General features: G+C 43.4%; 1 protein-coding gene across 9 annotated transcripts in view; it reads right to left on the bottom strand.

Moving 5' to 3' along the window:
- The window catches only part of FRMD4A (FERM domain containing 4A), a 413,482-nt gene that overhangs the window by 189,399 nt on the left and 200,830 nt on the right, over positions 1-23,253 (bottom strand). The window contains exon 1 of one of the 9 annotated variants that reach the window (XM_035127383.2): positions 3,383-4,661. The exons of 7 other annotated variants lie outside the window; for them this stretch is intronic. The gene's annotated coding sequence lies outside the window, so the exon portion shown is untranslated. Of the gene's footprint in view, positions 1-2,495; positions 3,152-3,382; positions 4,662-23,253 lie in introns of those variants that run through there. One more of the 9 variants, XM_035127382.2, reaches the window with a different exon arrangement.

Below are 23,253 nucleotides of genomic sequence, written 5' to 3'. Positions count from 1 at the left end.
TGAATAGCTAATTTCCCACTATTGTGGTTTGTGGAAATTTGCACAGAGTAATAGTCCAATACTTTCAGGAATTGTGGAGTGGGATACTCGCACAATGGATATTTGCAGAGTTCATATGTTATGAATGTTTGAAAAACTACACTGACTTGTGATCACAAACACAGCAACCCTACAGAGTTTTGCAGAAACACTTTACATTGCAGTCTATTACCCTACAGAGAAACAGCAAAGTTTCTCTAGAGAGTTTCATGGTTTTCTTTACCATTAAAACTATTTTAAAATTACCCCCCAGAGTTTACATTCAGCAATATTGCACATTACCAAACCCTGGAGATTTGGAAGCATGGGACATTGTCCTCCCAACTGTAGCTTGTGAACAAATTAATAGTGATGCCACAAATCTAAAACACAGTGGAGCCGCAAGAACTGTTCCTTGTTTGATACTTGCCACTCCCTTCCATCACTGACTTCAGCAAGCTACTGGAGGTCCCAATTTGCACTTTATTTGGCAAGCATTTTTGCAGCTGTAAGCTACACTCAGTGTGAAATGGAGACGCATACTTGTAAACATGCAAGGACATGTGCTGGACACATGCAGGGAAGTCCTGATTAGCAACAGCTGCTGATGCATGCCCACTCCATTGCCACCCCTTAAGGAGATGGCACTGCTTTTTATGCCTGAATGGCAAAAACTGGTCTACAGGTAGCATGCCTCTCTTCTTTTTGAATGGGCCTTGCAAACTGAGAGCCTTTCAACTTGAGATGCAGCAAAGTGAACTTGGGACACTTGGCATGCAGAGCTAAGCCCCCTTTGAGCTAAGCCCCATCACCAACTGAGCCCTCCCTGCTCCTGTTTCTGAAAGTTTGAGTCAGGAACCATAAGGATACTTTTCCATAATAGTAGAAACTAAATCCTGACAAATTGCTGCTGAGCCTTCTTGATAACACCAGTTTGCAACAATGCAATTCTGCACATCACACAAAGAGTTAAACTATTTTGGAACCATGGCCTGAATAACATTAGCTAAGGCAGATGAATGGTGTCACCCTTCAATATAAGAACGCATGATCTGCAACCTATTTTCTAGAGCGAGTAACTTGTGCCAGAAAAGGTTAGAATAAGTACTGTATCTACAAACTGCTCTTCTGCAGCCAGAACAGAAACAATATTGCCATGATCAGCAGTATGGGTTCAACTAGTGTGAAGTCAGCTATTCATAGAGCAGCCTGACTGTTGGGCCCTCTGCCATCCTGACAGGACTGGATAGGAAAAATAACCACCCATGTCGTTTTACTCCCCTGGTAACCTCTTTGGTGCTTGGTTAGGGGTTGGGATACAAATCAGACATGACACATTTCATGAGAAATATTGTGGGTGGGAAGCTACTCCTGTGTGAATCCAAATTAAACCTGGTGCAATGTAATCTTGGTTACACCCCTTACGATGCTGCCAAAGGTGGAGCTCAGACAGGTTCAGTGGATTCTTACCATCAGTGTTGGCACTTTCAAAGTGCACATACAGACTGCAAATATATGCACACACAACCTCATACAGTCAAGCTAGAAAACACCCCTTTCTCTAGTTTTCAAAAATAATTGTCTCCGTTATTTGTTCATTTCTACAGTTCATCCTTTATCTATTTTTGTTCCTTTAGGGTAGCCTCTGACTGTTTCAGAAAGAGTGCTGCTGGATTGTTTGCTTGTCTGCCTGTGTTTTATTAAACCACTGCCAGTACTATTAATAGAAACAATTGTTTCTTTTGGAAATTTTGCATAGATGCTGCAATCTACTTTTCTGCTTTCCCTACTCAGCATCAAACATGCTTAATAACACAAACAGGAAAGTGATCTCATATGGATACATTTGCAGCATGAGAGAGGGAGAGAGAAGCAAAGATCTCAAAAAATTTAATGGGAAACTGATTGAATTTCTGAATGTGAAACAACTTTTCTGCAAGAGAATAGGAGATCTGAATGTCTGAATGAAAAACAAAAAATATTCCAGAGGTTTCACCTTTTACAATCCTCAAGCTGTGCATTAACAGGCTGCATCCATTTAGAGTGCAAAGGAACAGCTCCATATTAGCAGATCCTAGTAAAAGGCTCCCAGACTTGTTTGAATTTAGATAATTCCTTGTACCTTTCTCCCCAGCACACCTCTTTCTCTCTCTCGCACGCCCACCCGCACCTTCCTCGCCTGCAGCCCCCCCCACTTTTCTCCTCACAACCCCAGCACACCTCAAGCCAATTCACATTGCTTTCCCTCTCTCAGCTCCTGCTGCAACGTAATGGTTTTCCAAAACCTAGGCATTAAAAACGTATTTTTAAATGGGAAGACCTAGCGATTCCATGTCATAACGAGATCTTAGAAAAATGGCATCATAAAGCAGCTCCAGTTTGTGCTTCCTTTCAGCCCCCCCTTTTTAGGAAAAGGAAAACGCTGCATGTTCTCAATGGCTTCCCTCCCCCTTGATGGAAACAAAGACTCACGTTACCTTTCCCTCCACCTCAAACAGGAGCGGCGGCGGCGGCAGAGTAATTCAGATTTCAATCCCACTGTCCCCAGAAATAAAGCATCCCATTAAATCCAGTTTCCTCGGGCCTTTGGCCTAACAGACAGCGGCGGCGGCAGCATCCATTTGTGAGGACTTGCTCGCATTGAGGCGCAGCCCTTTCTTTCGCTCGCTGCTCTGCCCGCGTCTGCCAGGAGCGCTCCCCCCAGGCGACCACATCCCCTCGCCCTGCTGCTGCTGCTGCTGCTGCTGCTGCTGCTGCTAACGGTCTCTCGGAGAGAGAGAGCCTGGCTTGGCTCCAGAGCGCACCGCAGCCGCCGCCTCCATCCTGCGCAGCTGAGCTCCCGGCCAGGGGGCGAGACACAAACACACAGCAGGGCGGGAAGGAGGGCGAAGGCGGCGAGAGGCCCCGCGCTCGCCGAGCGGCTGAGATTCTGCGCGCGTCCCGCTGCGTCCAGAGGCGGGCCGAAGAAATCGCCGGCGGACGCGCCAGTCCCGGCCTTTCTTTCTTTCTCTCTCTCGCACGCCCACCCACACCTTCCTCGCCTGCAGACCCCCCGCACCTGCTCCTCCGAGGGCCCCGCGAGGGCGGCAAGCGCGGCGGACGGGTATCAAGGAGGCCGCGAGCAGCAGCCGGGGAGCTTCGCCGGCGCTCCCGGAGGCCTGCGCCCGCCAACGCCGGCGCTTACAAGCGGGGCCGGGGCGGAGGAGAACATGCGAGGCCAAGCGACCAAAGAGGCGCAGAGAGAGAGAGAGGCGCGCGCCTTCTCAACCGCTCAGGCACCGCCATACATGCCTTTCAGCAAAAATAGCACTGATTAAAAAATGCCGGGTTCTTGAATGGGAGCAGAAAAACAAAGAAAGGCCACCTTGGTTTGTTGCTCTTTCCCTCGGCTTTCCGGCGCAGGAGCCGTTGAGACTGAAGGAGCTGCTCCGAGTCAGGCGAAAGCCTTCTTCACGCGAAGGAAGAAGGGCAGCGACAGACACGCGACTTGGGCAAGACCTGGAAGAAAACGAGCCGGAAAGGATCCACGAGGAGGAATCCGTGGCTCGGGCGCCGGCTCTTCCGAGTCCCCGGCGCGACCCCGAGCAAGCCGACCTCGGCTCCTTCCCTCCCGCACAAACACTTCAGTCCTCACACGACTTTTTACCTAAGTAACTAAAAGGTGCTCGTAGGAAAACCTTCCAAATGCTCTTCTGTCAGTGAATTCGTGTTCTCTCCGACAAGCAACCCTAGAAACTGAAAAAATATCAAGGGTGGGGAACCCATGGCCACCTATTGCTGGACTACAATTCCCATCACTCCCTGCCCCAACCATTGGCCAACCATTCTTGGCACCCAGGCCAAATCTGGAACTCTTTGTGGCTATGAAGACTTGAGGATTGAAGAGGTGCTGAAGCAAACATACAAGCAAGTTTGCCGAGTGTGAAAAGCAACTCAGATTTCTGTCAACCAGAATAAAAAAAACAGCCTCGTTGATATGTGAGGGGTTGATACCACCTGTACCGTCACTGACTCTTTTTCAAGGTGATGCATCAAATTCTCATATCCAACTCAGCAGTCAGGTATGAGAATCTGAGGCTGTCTTAAAAAAATGCAAAGTCAAGTGAGATTTGCGGATAATAAACTTGACATGGTGGTGGTGAGTTGATAGATTGTGGTGATGGATTGTATTTGCAGAGATGGTAGCTGGTCTTGTAAATGATTTTATATGGCAAAGTTAAAACTTCCAAAGCATGGCCTGAGACAGAAGGACATCGACTGCAATTCTAGAGCCAGACCTCAGTCATAAAATTCATACAGCAGTAACCAAGGAGTGAGCACTTCAAACCATGTCCCCACATATTTGGGGCAATGGGATAAGGCTTCCAGATCATAGAATATGACTTGAATACATACTTGAGATTCAGCAATTGTCTAGAAATCAGTGTGTTACGATTGAATCTGCTGTTCAACCTTTTGAGCACATACTAAAATACTGTAATTACTGTATTGGCAAAACCAAAAGGACAATATTGGTGATGCGAATAAAACCCGTCCCTGGTAACACAGTGGTCCCCTTTTAGCATCTGGCTCTTGTCTGCCTTCGCCCCACCTTTGGGGTCAGTTTTCTGGTCACTTTGGAGGGAGATAAAACATTGGGTCATGTGCAGATGATTTCTATTCCAGGCTGCCCATCCACAGCTGCAAGTGCAGCTCATTCACCCACTCTGCCCCACTTGCTCATCCATGCTCCTGCACTGCCCCACTCACTAATCCCCGGCCACCATCACAAGTCCAGAGCCCTCGCCTGCTTCCACCCATCACCACAAGCTCAGCTTACTCAGCTGCTGCCTCTCTTGCTCACTCCCTTCACCCCATGCCACCTCCTTACTTGTTCCCTCACCCACCAACCCACTCACTCGCTTGCCTTGCCTTGCCTGCCCCAGCATGGAGCATGCACAATCCATTGCCAGCGGGACAACAGACTAATACAAATAGTACAGAGAGAAATATAATGATGGATTCAGGAAGATTCTAAAAGCACCAATCATAAATCTTAAATGCTGAAGCTTTGCTTCATGTGTAAAATATTTTCTCTTCTTTGTGTCATGTCTGTAATCTAGATTCATTCTAGAGCCTGCTGTCCAAAAGGGGTGGCTGCAGTTACTTGATAGGCATTTGAAAATCCTCTCCTTGATTAGGTCATCCATGCCCTTTTCTCTCTGTGCTGAATGAAGAAAGAAGCTGCGACTGTGACCTTGTCATATGCTCACCCCCAATGTCATTGCCCCCATTGCTTGCACAGCCTACTTCTGCTCTCAAATGGACCCATTGCAGGGTAATGCAGAATCAATCTGCAATGAACCTTTTTGTAAAAAAAAAAAAAAAAACCAACACAATTTTTATTGCTTTTTAAACAAATACAATAACCATTAAACACTTATCTAGCAGTACCTCTAATGGTGCATGTTTTATCCATTGTCTCTAGACCTACACTTAAGCATCCAGTATTCAAACATTCAATTCAAACATTCAAATGTAACCTCTCCACTGAGAATATTGAGAAATTGGTACTGCGTAAGAAGGTCTTGATTTTGGTCATTAACATAGTTAAAGAAAGGGGTCCACATTTCTCTATACGTAATGCCTTCAGTTGCCCTCCTGTGTCTAGTGCAGGCTTCCTCAACCTCGGCACTCCAGATGTTTTGAGACTACAATTCCCATCATCCCTGACCACTGGTCCTGCTAGCTAGGGATCATGGGAGTTGTAGGCCAAAAACATCTGGAGGGCCAAGGTTGAGGAAGCCTGGTCTAGTCAGACTGTCAGACATTGCTGTATCCCAGATATCATTTCCCCCTATGTTCAGGGGTATTTCAGCCTGGTTTTTCCATTGCTGAGCTATCGCTAATCGTGCTACCGCCAGTAAGAAGCCTACTAGTTCATTGTGGCACAGGGTGGAGCCTAAGTCTATGTCCAAAGATAGAAGGGCTAAGGCAGGATTTGGAGAAAGGGGTTGGCCTGTAATCATTGATATAATGGAAATTACTCTCCCAAAAGTTTTTAACATAGGGGCATTCCCACAAAACATGAATAAACGAACCAAGCTTTCCATAGCCCTTCCAATATAAAGGGGAAAGGGAGGGATTACTTTTTGCCAGCCTGACTGGCATCCAGTGCCACCTTGAGTGAGGCCTCTTGTTAGCGAGCAGAGATGGTTTTGAATGGGGAGTGGTCCAGATACCCATTGCCTTTCAATTGGGTGGAGCTAAATCTGATTCCTATACAATTTGAAGGCTTCTAGCACCCCTTCCCGCACTTCCTGATCTAATAGATTGCTGTATATTTGGGAAGCGGCACCTTTCAGGGCATATGCTGGCCTGCTGCAAAAGGATTCAAACAAGGGAAGTATCTATAGGCCCTCTGCCCTGTACTCCAAACAAAGTGCAAAAGAATGAGCCTGAGCTACTTGAAACCAGGTAGTAATGAGTGCCTTTTAATTTACCTTGCAGTTCCTCTTGGGAAATTACTTTCCCTCCAAGAAGCAGGTCACGGATTGTGTAAATGCCTACGTCCTCCCAATCCTTGAACAGTTGATATTTATTTGTGTATCTATAAGCTGGATGATCCAGGAATGGGACCACTGGTGAAGGGCTACTGTTTTGCTCCATGTTCTCCACATCATCAGTACCGGTACTGATTTAGTAAATGGATTGTCTATTTTCCTTACCTCCTTCAAGGGCAAAGGTAATAATGGGGGGCCTCTAATTGAAGGCGTCAAAGGGACCATGTCAAGTTGAACCCAAGGGTCCTGTGTTCTTCTGCTGAGCAATGGGATCAAGGATTTGATTTGAAAAGCAGCATAGTTGCCTGGAGTCCAGCGACTGAGGAGAGAGCACAAGGGCTTCTGCCTCTTGGATTTGTGTGACTGTCCAGGCGTGTGTGTGTGTGTGTTTGTTTCTCCCTGAGCACTCTCCCTGAGCACATGGTCTGAGGGGGCAGGGCTTCTGTGGAGTCAGGTGAGTCAGGTGACTAGCTGTAGGCGGAGCTAGTCAGTGCCTGGAATCCAGCGACTGAGGAGGGAGCACAAGGTGAGCTGAGCTTGGGGGACACTCTGTAGGTTTTGCAAATTTGTCTTTTGGGGGTGTGTGTGATAAAGTTTGTGTGCTTATCTGTTTCCTTATTTGTTTGTGTGCTTGTGCTTGTTTTCTAGGGCTTCTGCCTCTTGGATTTGTGTGACTGTCCGGGCTTGTGTGTGTGTTTGTTTCTGGCCAGTGACCTTGCAGGTGACCTTGGAAGTGTGCTCTCCCTGATCACATGGTCTGAGGGGGCAGGGCTACTGTGGAGTCAGGTGAGTCAGGTGACTAGCTGTGGGCGGAGCAGTTTAAGCCATCTTTTAGATTTAGGGGAGTTAGTCTCAAACATTTATTGGGGGAGCCCTGGGCTTCTTTTTTGTCCTGGAGTCTAGAGGAAAGCAAGTCCTGACAAGGCAGAAAATAAACCAGGAGAAACTGCAGCTTCTGGGCATTCCTACAGCACCACAAACTTGACTTGAAGAAGATGGAAAGATGGTGAGATCAAATAAGAAGTGATGGCATTGCAGAAGTAGAGGTGAGAGCATATGAGTCAATCCTGGCTGCTTGGCACCATAAGGGGACGGTGGGCAGTATTTTCTCTCTGACAAGTGGGGCTAAGAAATCCACTAAACCTGGGACTTGCAAAAGTGTCTGGGCATGCAATGATAAGAAAAGCTGGGCTACCCTTAATTCTGGACGATGGGTACATCCACAATTATTAGCCAAGTTGAACGGAATATTCAGCCTCATATGAAATGTGTTCATACCAGTATATGTTTTGATTGTCAAAACATGGGAGTAAATAATTAGTGAATGCATCATTCCAAGCTATGATCTGAAATGTCCCTTATGGGCTGTTTTCAGAGACGGGCTAAGTGAGCAATTGGACTGACCTACCGTGACAGTTCTAAGATTCTTATGTTTCATTCAGTCCTGACTTATGATGAATTGCGCTTTTGAGATTCTTAAAGAGAGAGCCCAAAGCAGCAACCCAGAAACCACAGACAGCTCACTCAAAAATGCAAAGCAGAATCAGTTATAAAAGGCACCTAATTCGTGTAATGAGATCCAGCCGAGATGACCTGTAAACAACAGAGGGGATAAAACTTATAAAATACTACCGGTAAGTGTCGTTGCACACTGTATTTCAAACTAGATGTAACTCCAAGTCAGCTGAATTGTTCTCAAGATGTTCCCAGTTAGCTCTCAGGAAACAGTGTTTAGAGGCAGCAAAGGCTTTCTTTTTTTACCCGCCGCCTCAACTAGTTCCCAGGGCAATCTCCTGTGTAGGAATGGTTGGGTCTTCGATGAAATACGCCTCCAGGGCTTCAGCTCAATTTTCACACAGAGTACACTTAAAATAATCTCTAAGAGCCAGCAGGAGAAGTCAACGCAATAACTCCTCCATTCATTAGAGTTAGAAAAGTGTGGTTTTGGCAGCATGCTGTACTATTCGATAGGCACATTAAACAGAGCTGGGATGTCTATAACTCATGCTCACTGACAGGCAGAATATTTAATGGGGGGAAATGCTGGGATGTTGTCCCATTGACATTGGAAAGTGGGGCCTAGTGCAACACATATAAATTTTATTCTTTCTAAGGTGCTCTCCTATTCTGCACAGTTGCCTTAGAAGGCTGAAAAGAGCAAACTATGCTATTATGTGATTCTTCTTCTTCTTCTTAGCCTGTCATTTTGAGTGTTTGAAATGAACTGTACAGGAAATCATTTTTGTGTGGAAGATGGTATATACATTTTGCCGAGAGAGAGAGAGAGCGATCCCAATATAGTCCTCACCCACTGCATATATATATATATATATATATATATATATATATATATATATATATAATAGAAGGACTGAGAATAGTGATAGTTTTAGAGCTGAGACCTATATATATATATATATATATATATATATATATATATATAGGTCTCAGCTCTAAAACTATCACTATTCTCAGTCCTTCTATAAGTTGAACAAATTCATGTTGGCTGTGATTGTATTTTCATTTTCATTTGCAAGTGTTTAATAGAATATTGTTCCAGTTTTACAAGGTAATCACCACAGGATTGCCTACAGTAAATCCCCACAGAGTGTAATCAGGACAGGCTTTCCCTGAAAACATTTTTCTGACCCCAAAAGACCACAGTCCTACGCATAATTGCATGCACACTAGTCTGGAATGTACTTAGGAAAAGACCGAGTGTATGCACTGAACCAAAGCCCATTGAGCCTAACACCCTAAAACAGCTATCCAAATTACAGGACATTTTGATTGCCAAACCTTGTTTCAGTACAGCTCCTGAGTAACTGTTTCCTTGTCTGAGAACATTTGAAATGGTAGTTATAGGAATTTTGTTTTTAAAAAGCAGCAGCGCTCCATATAGTTGATAATTGTATCATATTTCTAACACCTGTATCCAGGAATTGGGGATGGGGGTAAGGGAGGCAGACAATGTGATTACTTCCTATAGTTATGTCATCCCTCCCAGCCGTTTCATGGATACAGACATTGACACTGCAGTGTTGGGGGAGATGACAATGTTATTGGAGTTTGCCAATCGCAGAGACACCCAGACAGTATTCCAGAATCTTTGTTCCCAGTTCAGCTCATCTGAACATGGATATGTTTGCAAGATGAAGCAAACTTCCAACTATGCTTCTGAATTTGTCAGTATCCTCAAGCTCCTTTTCATCATATTGTTTCTGATACTCTACAGTCATTGGAATAGCAAGCATAGCTGCCAAGTTATCCCCTTTTTTAAGGGAAATTCCCTTATGCTGAATAGGCTTCCTCGTGAGAAAAGGGAAAACTTGGCAGCTATGATAGCAACTGGCTTAAAAGTTTCAACGCCATTGTACTCCAGCAGATCCTGAATTTTATTGCTTTGGCTGATCAGAAAGAGCCTGATTTCTCTCTTTTTATCTGTGTGCTCAGGTGTTTTTTCACGAACCCTAGATCCTTGATCTCAAAATGTGCTTTTAAACCTTTTTCAAAATTTTATTTCTGTTTATCTGAACCATATATCAGCAGATCATCAACATACAACATACAACCAAATGACTAATTCAATAATTACAAATATGCAAAAAAAAAAAATGATTAGCTTTACTTTGCTCAAATTTAAGACCACTCAACAATTTTTGATTCCAGAATCTAGCTGTTTGCTTAAAACCATAAATGGACCTTCTTAGTTAACTTTACACACCAAACCCGGGTCTTTCACAAAACCCTGTGGTTGAACCATGTAAGTTTCTTCTTCTAGATCACCATATAAGAATGCACTTTTGATGACAAAATGTGAAAACTTCATTTCCTTTTCTGCTGCTCAGTTCAACAATAGCCCAACACTCAATTCAACTTCATTCAAGTTGCTGCCTCTGACTGCAAACCACCTGTGAAGACAGTATGGACTAACAGGTGGTTAAAAATATTTTAAATAAATATATCTATGTAATAATGCTTTGCTTTTATCTAGTGCTTTTGTGTGTTCAAAGTACTAAGCATATACTGCCCCCCTTCGGAGTCTGCACTGAATGAGCTGCAGGAAGCATTAGGTTCGCACATCCACCCCTTTCCTCATCCTTTGTGTGCAGGGGAGGGAGAATTTTGATCTCAAATAAGCGGCATTTTCCTGTTAAACGTGGAATTCAGAAAACTGACTCTTATAACTCTACTTAGCTCCAACAAGCCATAATAAAGCCATGGTTTCAGAACTTACTTTGCTCACTACTAGCTATGCTTAGAGAAAAACCAAGTCTCCTAAATGCAATCTATGATGAATTCAAAACCAAAAGTGAAAATTTCCCATTTCCTTCCCTGACACATAATGAAGAAGCAGTAGTGAGGGTGCAAGCCCATGGTAATTTATTCTAATTCTAAACCATGATTTAGCATTATATCCAAACTAGGCTTCAAAAATTCATGAAACAGTTCTGTAAGCTATTGTTAATACCATTATCCTTGTAACGGATTGACATGGTTTTGAAATATTTATTCCTATCTGGCTGGAAAAGAGTTAATCCACCTCCAGCCTGACTGACATAACATTCTGGTGGGGGCGGGACTGTTCCCAGTTTAAAAGGAGGGAGCAGCGGTTTTGTCAGTGGAGGAGAGGGAGAGGGAATGGGTAGGTGTGAAGAAGAAAGTTGAGAACCCAGGACAGTGGGGATCTAGATGAGGTTCAGGAAGGCTCGTTGTTAAATGTTTATGTACTCAACAGTAGCAGCCAGGATCTTAATCGCAAGAAACTGGAAAAGTGAGAAAACACCTACAATAAATGAGTGGCAGGTCCAAATGATAGAGTATTTGGAGTTGGCTATGATGACAGGGAGAGTTAGAGGATATCCAATACAGAAAGTACGGAAATAATTGAATTTTTAAAAAGAGTATTTGAAAAATTATTGTAACACCAACAATCTCCTGGCAGAACTTGATTCTTGTAAAATAAAAAGTATAGATAACAACTCCTTTTTTTTGATAAGAACAAAAAAAAAGGTAATTTGAAACTGTGTTTAAAACAATAGTAGGAACAACAATACAATGAGTCTAATCGGAAGCCAAATTTATTTATTTCCCTCCATTTTTATTTTTTATTTTCTCTCTTTTTTCTTTTCTCTCTTTCTTTTTCTTTCTTCTTTATAATGTAAAACAGATAAGGTTTAAATTTTTTTGTGGAATGTCCTTCCAGTCATTGTGACGTTTTGTAATGCTATGTATTACTGTATTAAGGATGGGTGGAATGTAATGAATAGTGATTTGTTGTGTTAGTTATTGTTATTGTTTGAATGTTAAAGGCTTAAAAAAGAGAGACTTCTTGGCTCACAGCTCATACTCTAAATCACCACAATACCCCAGCTTCATTTGCATTAATTATTCATTTTTATTTGCCGAGTATACAGATTTATACCTGACTGTATTCTGCCTGATGTATTGTTCTGTATATTTGGTTTTTATAATTTTTATTTTGCGATGACCTCTAGACCAGGCAATAAACTCTGAATTAACTATCTAATATACATTTCCGAGCACAATTCAAAGTGTTGGTGCTGACCTTGAAAGCCCTAAATGGCCTTGGTCCAGTATACCTGAAGGAGCGTCTCCACCCCCATCGTTCTGCTCGGACACTGAGGTCCAGCTCCGAGGGCCTTCAGGCAGTTCCCTCCCTGCGAGAAGTGAGCTTACAGGGAACCAGGCAGAGGGCCTTCTTGGTAGTGGCACCCACCCTGTGGAACGCCCTTCCATCAGATGTCAAAGAAATAAGCAGCTATATAGTAAATCACAGTAAAACCCCAATCTCCAAGCAGTGAAAGATTTCAAGGGTTCCAGGTGTGTGGTTAAGGAGAAGAGGTTCGTGTTTCCTTTTGGGAATGAGGTGAGCGAAGACTGTGGTGTCTTTATGATAGATGGTTTATTTACACATATATGCAACCTGAGCCTACAATAGAGGGGTTCACAGCATTAACACCCTCAAATAGTATTGTTTCTTCCATAGCCACAGCCTGAGATTCCAGCAGAAATCAGCCATCATGCTCTGGTTCTCTGGCTTTTCAATCTTCAGCTTTTTGCCTTCAGCTTCTGGCTTATGCAATTCCTCCCCTAACCTCTCTATTCTAAACTCTGGCTTTATCTGTTTAAGGGGGCAGGGTGTGTGCACGTTCTTCTTCTCTCAGCAATGCCACGATCCTTTGTTCTCTTAATGGCCCACCAACCAGGCAGCTAGTCTGGCTATTTCCCGAAATTTGAAGGCTTGATTAGTTTATAACACTTGCTGGATCCAGGGATTATAGGAGTCTGGCAAACACATAACACATAACAATATAGTAATTCATCAGTTCCATAGAATCTGACATTTAATTAAATGGAGCCTATTGCTAGGAATTATAATGCCATAAAAGCCATTCTTAAATAAATGAACAATTCATCCAGAAGAATTTCAATGTTTAGACTGCAATCATAAGACTGAATTCCTATGAACACTTACTTGGGAATAAGTCCCAGTGATTTCCGTTGGACTTTTGAGTAAGCAAACATAGAAGCAGCTTGCATGGGTGCTTAGCAGGATAAGGTCTCCAGATTTTTTTCAATGAATCCGGTGACACTTTTCAACTTCAGTGGATTGTGTATGGGGACTGGTTTGTAAATCCGGGGACTGTCCCTGGGAAACGGGGACGTCTGGTAACCTTATAGTAGGATGGATGGATGAGGTATGGCACCTTGGGTGGTCTGTGCCTAAAAAAAGCTGCGCTTTAAATCGTTTCATAAATCAATCACTGTTCCTTTAAAATAAATGAAACTTGCTTCCAAGTTGAGTGGTGCAGCACACACTCTGAAGGCAAGCATGGTATCTTTGGTTTAAAAGATCAGGCAGCAGATGGCGGAAAGAGCCCCTGACAGTCCAGAGCAGAGCAGAGCAGACAATTAGTGAGATGGATGACTCTAGCTTGGTATGAGGGAGGTCCCAATGTTCATACCAGGACTGTAACTGAAGGAGAAGGCCTGAAGGCCTGAAATATTGAGGAAATGAACATATGGATCTCAGTTTTAAAAAGTCAACCAGTCATTCTCAGCCTGGAAATATAGAACAATTTACTTGTGGTGCGAGCCATACCTGTAGCTCTCCAATGGCTCCTTGCCTCAGCCAGCTTGGCAGAAAGGAAACAAAGCCAAGCTGGAACTGACACAGGTGCGCCAATGCACACTGGGGCAAAGAGCAGGCCCACCCTCTTCTGGATGCGGAAACTTTCAACCACTCTGGCAACAAACAAACAAATCAGACACCCACCCACCCGCCTCAAAATAAAAGTCATGGCACTAGACTGAAGAAAGCAGGCGTGCGGAAACCCTTTTCAGCCTGAAAGTTGCATCCCTTTCTGGAACAAAAATAGTGGGTTTGGCCAGAGGCAAAAGTGGGCAGAAAAATTAATGTAAATGTAAAAAAAGGTAAAGGGACCCCTGACCATTAGGTCCAGTTGTGACCGACTCTGGGGTTGCGGTGCTCGCTTTATTGGCCGAGGGAGCCGGCGTACAGCTTCCAGGTCATGTGGCCAGCATGACTAAGCAGCTTCTGGCAAACCAGAGCAGCACATGGAAACCCCGTTTACCTTCCCGCTGTAGCAGTACCTATTTATCTACTTGCACTTTGACATGCTTTAGAACTGCTAGGTTGGCAGGAGCTGGGACCGAGCAACGGGAGCTCACACCATTGCGGGGATTTGAACCGCCGACCTTCTGATCGACAAGCCCAAGAGGCTCAGTGGTTTAACCCACAGCACCACCCATGTCCCTATGTAAATGTTGTTGTTGTTTAGTTGTGTCCGACTCTTCGTGACCCCATGGACCAGAGCACGCCAGGCACTCCTGTCTTCCACTGCCTCCCACAGTTTGGTCAATACAAATGTACCTATGCCAATAAAGCTTTGATAATCTGACACACCTTTCTATCCTCCATGCAGACAACCAAGGCTGGATCCTGACCTTTCAAACATCATTAGAATGATATTAGCTATATTGTTCTAAAACATCACAGGGCATACTGTTAAATTAAATATGTTCCTTACCTTTAACAACACAGTTTCCCTATTGTCGGGTCTTGGTTGCTCTGCAGCACCCTCTAGTGTCACATTTTAGTAATACAGTAGCTGGCCCTGCACGCGTTGCTATGTGTTAGTCTGTCAAATGGAGGGTAATAGGCCCCCTTCAGATCCCCCTGAGCCTCAGAGTCCCCCTGTTTTACAGGATCTCGTGGCGGAGGCGGGGTTTGTGGATGTGGTGCATTGTTGTGGCTAATCCCTGTGACTGCCCCCACGTGTCCCAATCCATGATCTATTCTGTTTGTTTCCCCCCCCTCTCCGTGACCAGCGTATCTCATGATGTTTTGAAGGATGGTATTTATTTTTGTCTTGTGGTTATTTGGTGGGGGATTTTGGGGGGGTAGTGGTGCTAAATTTTAAAGTAAAAACCCCTTCCCGTGCCCCCAAGTGCGTTGCTGTGGGTTATCCCCCCCGGGCCTAGTGGGGGCCTGGCAGAGGCCTACATAAAACAAAGGCAGTGCTGCGACCTGCGATCCATGTACTTGTCCTCCCCCCCCCGGGCCTAGTGGGGGCCTGGCAGCCTGGCAGAGGCCTACATAAAACAAAGGCCGTGCTGCGACCTGCGATCCGGGTGCTCACCCTCTCTTCCCCCCCGGGCCTAGTGGGGGCCTAGCAGCCTGGCAGGGGCCTAGGGGTCTGATAATGGCCGCCTTGGTGGTTTCAGTTGCTTGGTTGATGATGTCATTATTTGGTTTGTGGGTGTGGTGTAGATTTCACAGGAAGGGAGGGGGTGTACTGTGGGAGGAATTCCACTTGAGGGCGTTGTTTTACTTTGTGGAAAAGCAGGTTTCTACCTGCCCAGGTGTGAAATTTGAGGGATTTTTTTTCTAACAACGCTCGGGGAGTGGCCTGGATCGTTATGTCAAAATTTCAGGACGATCGGTCAAGCGGTTACGGAGAAAAGTGGAACACGCACTTTCATGATTTTTACATTTGTGTATATATATAGATTATTAATTTACAAGAAAATGTACTGCCTTCGTTGCATTATGAAAATCATTCCTCAACCCTTTGTTTATGTTAGAAATCATGAGTGTAGATCTACCCCATGAGGCATTATCAGAGTTCCAGGACACATTTCAGTCAGGCCAAAACACAAGGGGGGCAAAGTAGGTCCAACAAGAGACATGACATATCTTACCCAAATGTATGTATTATTAAAAATATTTTATCATAAAAGAGGCAAGGGTGTTGGTTTTTCTAAAAACTCATTCCATTTTTAAAAGCTGAGAATGGCATTGAAAAATCTGGAAAAGTATGCAATCTGAAGGCTTAGATTGGGAAGTGCAAATTAGACTAGTTTACTGAAAAATGCAAACCAGATAATTTTTCCCCATCTGTAGTTGGAAGCAGCATGTTAAACTGCTTGACCAAAGACTTGTATCTTCTTATGTTATTATATTAGACCATCAACAGCAATGCTGGGAGGATTTGCAGAGTCCTTTTAAGGATATATATGCATTCCTCTTTTTAATAAAAAAAATCAAGACTGAAAAGGACAGGTTCCCTTAAATAAGAGATAACTGATTCTCTGAAAATGTTATTTTAATAATTCCATGCAGCAACATTTTAGGCTAAATATAAGCAGGATATGCTGTTTTACATCACTAAAATATGTTTGATACGTATGGAAATCTATGCAAATTTAATAATCAATTCCTCAATGAAAACTCATACAATTAATCAGTTGAATATTGTTTAGTTGGGTGCAGTCTCTGCATTGCAATGTTCATTAGCAGAAACGTTTTTGCTGCACCGAATGTGTCATGTAGCAACACACAGTGGCAGCTCAATCCCACGTGAAGCATGTAGGGAGAAGATATGTTTAGAAAAAGGAACTGATGAATTATCTGGATTAAAGAGTCTAGACAAGGGAGGGCTTTTTAACCATGACGGAAGATGAAGATGAAACAAATCCTAACGGTAGATCAATATTCATTGAAGATCATTCGCTGTTCATTTATCTTCTTCATTTTATTAGGCTCCCAGTTTGCAGCAGGCCCAACACCTTCTCTTGCCTTTTGCAAAAACCTATTTCCTTAGCGCTTATGAGGGAAAGCAGATAAAATACTCTGATGATTGACAAAATAAAATAAAATATGGCTTGTCTGCACCCTTTCTGCTACCACAGCCGTCCTTTGACAAGATGGATGTTTTATTCCAAGCCAAGCAACTGCCAATACATTCCAAAGGCAGAGAAAAAGGATTAAAAGCTGTTGAGGCAAGACAAATGTATAGAAAAATTAAACAGAACAAGTGAGAACATTGACTCCGAACACACCATACACATCATATTTTTGGTGCTGTGTAAACCAAAAGACATGCAAGATTGCTGGAAATAAAGAGCACCATGTTCTGAAATAGTGGGTAAGCACAGATTTGCTTTCCAACAGAAGCAGTCAGGCAGAGAAAGGTGCAATGTTTGATTTTTTGTTTTTGCTTATGGAGAATTGGTGGAGAATGGAGGGGCCACTGCATGTGAATCTCAAATAATTATAGCATCATAAGGGTCTCTTTCTGTCACAGAAACACATTCTTATCACTGTGCATTTTACATGGGTTTGGGTATGAAGTGAAGGGTTATTGGAGCAGATTCCCAGAGTGACAGCTGTTAGTGGTCTACTGCCAAGGGAAAACATTCTACAATTGTTTTGACTCTCGTTCCTGAAACTATCACAATAAGAATGTCTTCCTTCCTTCCTTCCTTCCAAAAATGTGCAATTTGACATGCTTTAAAATGTTTAAAATGAGGGTGGGCATCTAGTTCAACCCCCTACAATGCTGGAATCTTCTGCCCAACGTGGAGCTCAAACTCATGACCCTGAGATGAAGTGTCTCATGTTCTACGGACTGAGCTCAGTCGGTTATGGCTCCTCCAAAGTTATGTGATCAGGTCTTTAAATCAAAGCAAAGCCAAACAACACTTGGCAGAGCCCATTTATATTTACTGCTAAAATTAATACTTGCATTGTTACGTTGTCAGTTGGTTAGAGCATGGTGCTGATAAACACCAAGGTAGCAGGTTCCATCTCCATATGGGACACCTGCCTATTCCTGCATTGCAGGGGGTTGGACTAGATGACCCCCAGGGTCCTTTCCAACTCTACAATTCTATGATCTCTATGATCCCTATGTACTTGAGCATATTGAAGACTTCTGTTAATTTACAGCATCATCAGTAATTATTAGCAATAAGTGCACGATTATGCTCTGAAACATAGCACTACCAGTTTGCTATTTCATAATGAAACACAGTGGAAATGAAATGTGTAGATGAAAAACGCACTCCCAGCTTACCAAGAAGCTAACAATAATCACGTGACCCTTTCCCTCCCGCCACCAGCGCCCTGGAAGGGATGTAAAGCCAGGCATCAATCAAATGCCATGTTTGTTAGCGAAATAGTGGATTTGGGGGCTATTTACCACCCTAGGCTTTCTTAGCATTTTCAGCTAAGCATGAAAATGCATGTGTATTTCTCAAACCATGTTTTTCTGAAGGTCATGGCTAGCTGACATTAGGGTTTGAAACAGCCTAGTAAAAAGTTAAAAGTGGCATTTAAACTTAATTATAGATTAATGCTACAGAGCAACCAAGTCCTGTTCAGATATTTGTACTGGCAACTATTCCCTGCTTAGAAACGTCTTCAATAATAATGATAATAATAATAATAATAATAATAATAATAATAATAATAATAATAATAAACTCTAGAAAATGTACGTATATAAAGATACCGTCTGTTGTTAGAGGACTCATACAGCTAGGCCACTAATTTTGTAGACCCTCTTCCTTCCTTCCTTCCTTCCTTCCTTCCTTCCTTCCTTCCTTCCTTCCTTCCTTCCTTCCTTCCTTCCTTCCTTTCTAACATCATACGTTAAATGGGGAATCTATTTCTCCTCTAATAACTTTTTGGAATTTCAACAAAACTTGGTGCTGGTAGATGGATGCATCAAGGCAGCTTTCAAGAGTTTTTCTTGAAAGGAAAAATAAAAGAGGCTATAGCAAAGCTGTTCTGTATTATGATCAATCATGGCTTAATCAGATTTGATGCTTAAACAGGACAAGCAGAATTGTTCAGCTGCAACAGATTGTTTTCTGTTTGTCTGAAGTCATCATGGATTTCTTCTCCCCCCACCCCCCACCCCCGGCAGCTTCCTGTAGCGTTACATGTAAGAAGATAATGAAAAACAGGAGAGAATGTGGGCAAAATTATTCTTGTCCGCTACATGGCAGAATATGCAATTCAGGAAATTATGAGACCAATTAAATGAAGCAGCCACTGTGTCAGATACTTTGTTCAAAAAAGAAGGGGGGGGGTGTTCAGTAAGACATATGATGCCAAATTCCTTATCATCTTTACAACGCTGTGAATTGCTGCATCTGAGAGAAGAGAGTGTAGCCTCTCAAGTGCAGCCTCTCAAGGCTGATTCACACCGTAAGGACAGAGGTGGAATTGTAACTCAAAAGGAGGCAGCCTCTGCCCCCTGGACAATTGACAGGCTACGCTATCAGTCTGCCACCATGCAGACACACCAAGAACTAAAGAAATGTGCAGAGCCAATAGCTAAAGCACATGATCTTCTTCACAGGCCACACATGCAAAATATTTTCAAGTGATGAAACATTTGTAAAACAGGTAATTTTTCCTAACCTCTCTCATAAGATAGACTAGGGAAATGTGCCCATTTTACAGATGGAATACAGTAGTGAGGCGGTGATGTCTATGAAGTCCAGTTGCTGGGAACTGTGGGTGGGAACGTCTCCTGCTTCCCAAATATATCTGGATCTGGGTAGCAGCTTTCAGTTTGAAACTGGAAGATCAACCTTTGCATGATTCAACTATTTATTTATTTTTAGTTCTGTGTGAGCACCTATCTTTTAAGAAGCTGTTATTGTTCCTATTGCCTGGTATCGGATTGCAATTAATAAGTATGGACACACAGAGGAGTTACGCTCTGGGCCATTTTAATATGAATATTTCTGTGGTGAAGATCTCAGCGGCTGCCCAAAAAAGAGCAGAGTACAACAAATTAAATGGAACTCTTTAAAGCTGCATCTGAAGACCTGCCTGATCGGAAAATTGTCCCCATTGCACCCCCCCAAACTAGATGCCCTTTTGTTTTCTAAGATTAAATTCCTTATCTGTTTTGAGGCACAGGGGGACACTCCCCTTAAAAAAAAAATTTTATTGTGGCCACTCTGAATAGATGGCCTTTATAGTGTTTATGTTTTCTCACAACCACAATAGATTAGAACCCTATTCAAAAAAGAAGAAGAACGAGGTATTTATTTACGCAGCTGTGTGCGAGCCATTTGTGCACAGGTGCAGACTGTAGCCCTGGGACATTGTGTGGTACAAAAAGAATGGGATTCACATCAATTGGTGGAACATCATGCTGGCAAGACTTGATTTCATGAACAGACCTCAGAATTAAGGTGTGTTCTTTACTTTCTGAGATCAGAGGCTGATTTAGGGGAGCACGGCCGGTTTGGTCCCACTGGGTGCAGAGTCTCGGGGCCACTGCCGGGGGTGCTGCAACTATGATGTAGAATGGAAGGTGAAAGGTGGAGGGGAGCACAGGCTCACAGGGCACCACTGAGATTTGAGACCCTAAGATCTGCTACTGGTGAGAAGGTCTAGGAGAGAGCACCTCTCTCCTTTTTGTAATGCCCATTCATTTAGAATATGCACACTGAGCATGGAAGGGCAGGCACCCTGACAGACAGACAGCCCCAGTTTCTAAAGCAATACCTGTTTCCCCAAAACAAACCCCATCCCTTTGGAGTCCCTCCTGAAGGATCTGTCTTCCACCCAGCTGCCAATCTGACCAGTGCCACCTCCTTCGCTCTCTTCCACTTCCTGCCACACATAGGCTCAAACTACCAGCAAAGGGTCTTCCCCAATCGTGCATAAAGCGAGGGCCCAATTTGTAGAGCAAAAGGGGCACGTGGTTGAGGCAACTTTTCTTTTCTGCATTTTTTCTATTAAGTTAGAAACATATACGGTAACATACTACAACGAAGCATACCCATCAACAGAAACAGAAATCAAAGCTCTGACCTCATTGGGCAGACACTTCTTGAGGGGAGAAGCCTCAAATTAAATAAATACCGGTAGATGAAATAATGTTTTCACATTGTACTTGCACAACTCTGGCCATTGGAGCCATAGGTTTCGGAAAACTGCTAGTGCAGGTCACTCGGGAGTAGCCAATTTATGTGGGTTATAAACATCCACAAGTCTGCTGAAAATCTCTCTGCTTTTTTGGGTCATAGACACTGTGTTAGCTTCCAAGTCAAAGCGACCACCCACACCTTGTACCCATTTTGGAGGCTTATTCCTTTAAGGTCCTTCCAGTACCTAGCTATTGGGATTCATGCTGCTATTAATAAAAAAAGCCAACCAGTTTTTTTTTTAATGTAGCAAATTGTGATTACTTCCCATGAAAACATTCAGCAAAGCTAATTTCTATGTCCCAATTATTACAGATATTTCTTCAAAGACATCATCTTAAAACCTGGAAACCTGTGCACAGTTCCACCACATGTGTGAAAAGGGTCCCTTGTCCCAACGCCAAACGCCCTGGCCAACCAACAGGTACGGTAAGTACGATTCATCAGTATGAGATATTTTGATTGGAAAACTTCTTCCGGACTTCAGTAGCCCATGAAGGAACACCAGCTGACCATTAGCAAGCAATTGAGTACAACCAACAGTCACTGGACAGCTTTTACATTGCATTAGCAAGTAAAGAGTAGGTAGTCATAAAGGTCAAGGATTCTGGACTACATCAAGTATGCTCTAAACCAGTGATGGCCAAACTTGGTCCGCCAGCTGTTTTGGGACTACAATTCCCATCATCCCTGACCACTGCACGGGACTGCACGGTTGTGGCAACTCTCCAAAGCCGGCGCCATGAGCAAAGGACACCTGTTTTTTAAGATAAAAATTTGGACTTAACTAACAGGCATGCTCTGAACCAGTGGAGATAAAATAACTTGCTAATTTAATCAGCCACTGAGAAGGATTTGACCTGAGGAAAGACTTTTGTTGGGACCAAAACACAACGGCTTGAAATATGTAAGTGGATGCTATCTTAATTACAAAATGGACTGTGTGAAATTTTGACTATGATTCTGGCAATGATCATTAAGGAAAAGATGAAAGAAATTCCTGATGGAGCTATCGTTTCAGTGTGGAGGCATCATCTCATTAACCGCTGGAAGGAGGCCAAGACAGAGTTTTGGATATCTGCCCAGGATTAATGATGGACTATGATGCGGGTGGCACTGTGGTCTAAACCACTGAGCCTCTTAGGCTTGCAAGTCAGGAGATCGGCGTTTCGAATCCCTGCGATGGAGTGAGCTCCTGTTGCTCGGTCCCAGCTCCTGCCAACCTAGCAGTTCAAAAGCACGTCAAAGTGCAAGTAGATAAATAGGTACTGCTCCGCCGGGAAGGTAAACAGTGTTTCTGTGTGCTGGTCTGGTTTCGGTGTTCCATTGCGCCAGAAGCGGCTTAGTTATGCTGGCCATATGACCAGGAAAAACTGTCTGCGGACAAACGCCGGCTCCCTCGGCCTGTAAAGCGAGATGAGCGCTGCAACCCCAGTGTCATCTGTGACTGGACTTAAATGTCAGGGGTCCTTTACCTTTTTTTATGACGCAGTTAAAATATCTCTGTGTGTAGAAAATGCAACTAAAGATAGCTGAGGAGTACAAAGGACTGATCCACTTGTTGAATTCATTTATGGATTAATTGTATAGCCCCAGGGGGAGGTGAGCCTTTTTTATTCTCTTTTGATATATATGGGAGCTGCCCAGAGTGGCTGGGGAAACTCAGCCAGATTGGGGGGGGGGGTATAAATAATAATAAATTTTATTATTATTATTATTAGTGGTAGTAGTAGTAGTAGTTGCAGTTTTACCTGTAAACCTCCCCTGAAAGGTAACGGTTTGAAATACGCAAGTGGGTTTGAAAGAACACTCCTGCTATCTCCTCAGTGGAAGGAAGGAAAAAAATTCTGGACTGGAGCTACTTTGTTTTTGCAGAGGTACCAGCATGAATGGTTTTTTGACTAATTAAGAAATGCAATGTGATATTAGATTATTAGCAATCTGTGAAATTCAGAGCTTGGGAAGCCACCCAAAGATATATAATTTGGCATTTATATTTGGCTTTTTTATTGTATGTAATTTGGAATGTTTTAATGTGGTTCTTTTTGGATTATTAAAATGGAAAACTTAATAAATATTATATAAATAAATAAATAAATAAATAAAACAAATACTCAATGACCTGTCTTTCAAATGAGTGGAAATGAAGCAGCTGGTTGCCATGGTGAAATTATGATAACACTGTCACTTTGTAGTGGCAGTGCTGAAGTCGTAAGTCAGATTCAAGGGGGAATCCCCCCCCAGGCCCTGCCTATCAGTTAACAGTGACCTAAGGTTTTCCAGTAAAACATGAAATGGTGCACAAGCTGACACCTGACTGGGGGGGGGGCTCCCTCAGGGCGGGCGTCACCACTGAGGAGGCCCTCTGCCTGGTTCCCTGTAATCTCACTTCTCATAGTGAGGGAACCTC

The sequence above is a fragment of the Zootoca vivipara genome, chromosome 10 (genome assembly GCF_963506605.1).
Source record: "Zootoca vivipara chromosome 10, rZooViv1.1, whole genome shotgun sequence".
Taxonomy (NCBI): Eukaryota; Metazoa; Chordata; class Lepidosauria; order Squamata; family Lacertidae; genus Zootoca; species Zootoca vivipara.
This window is presented reverse-complemented; position numbering and strand designations above follow the sequence as displayed.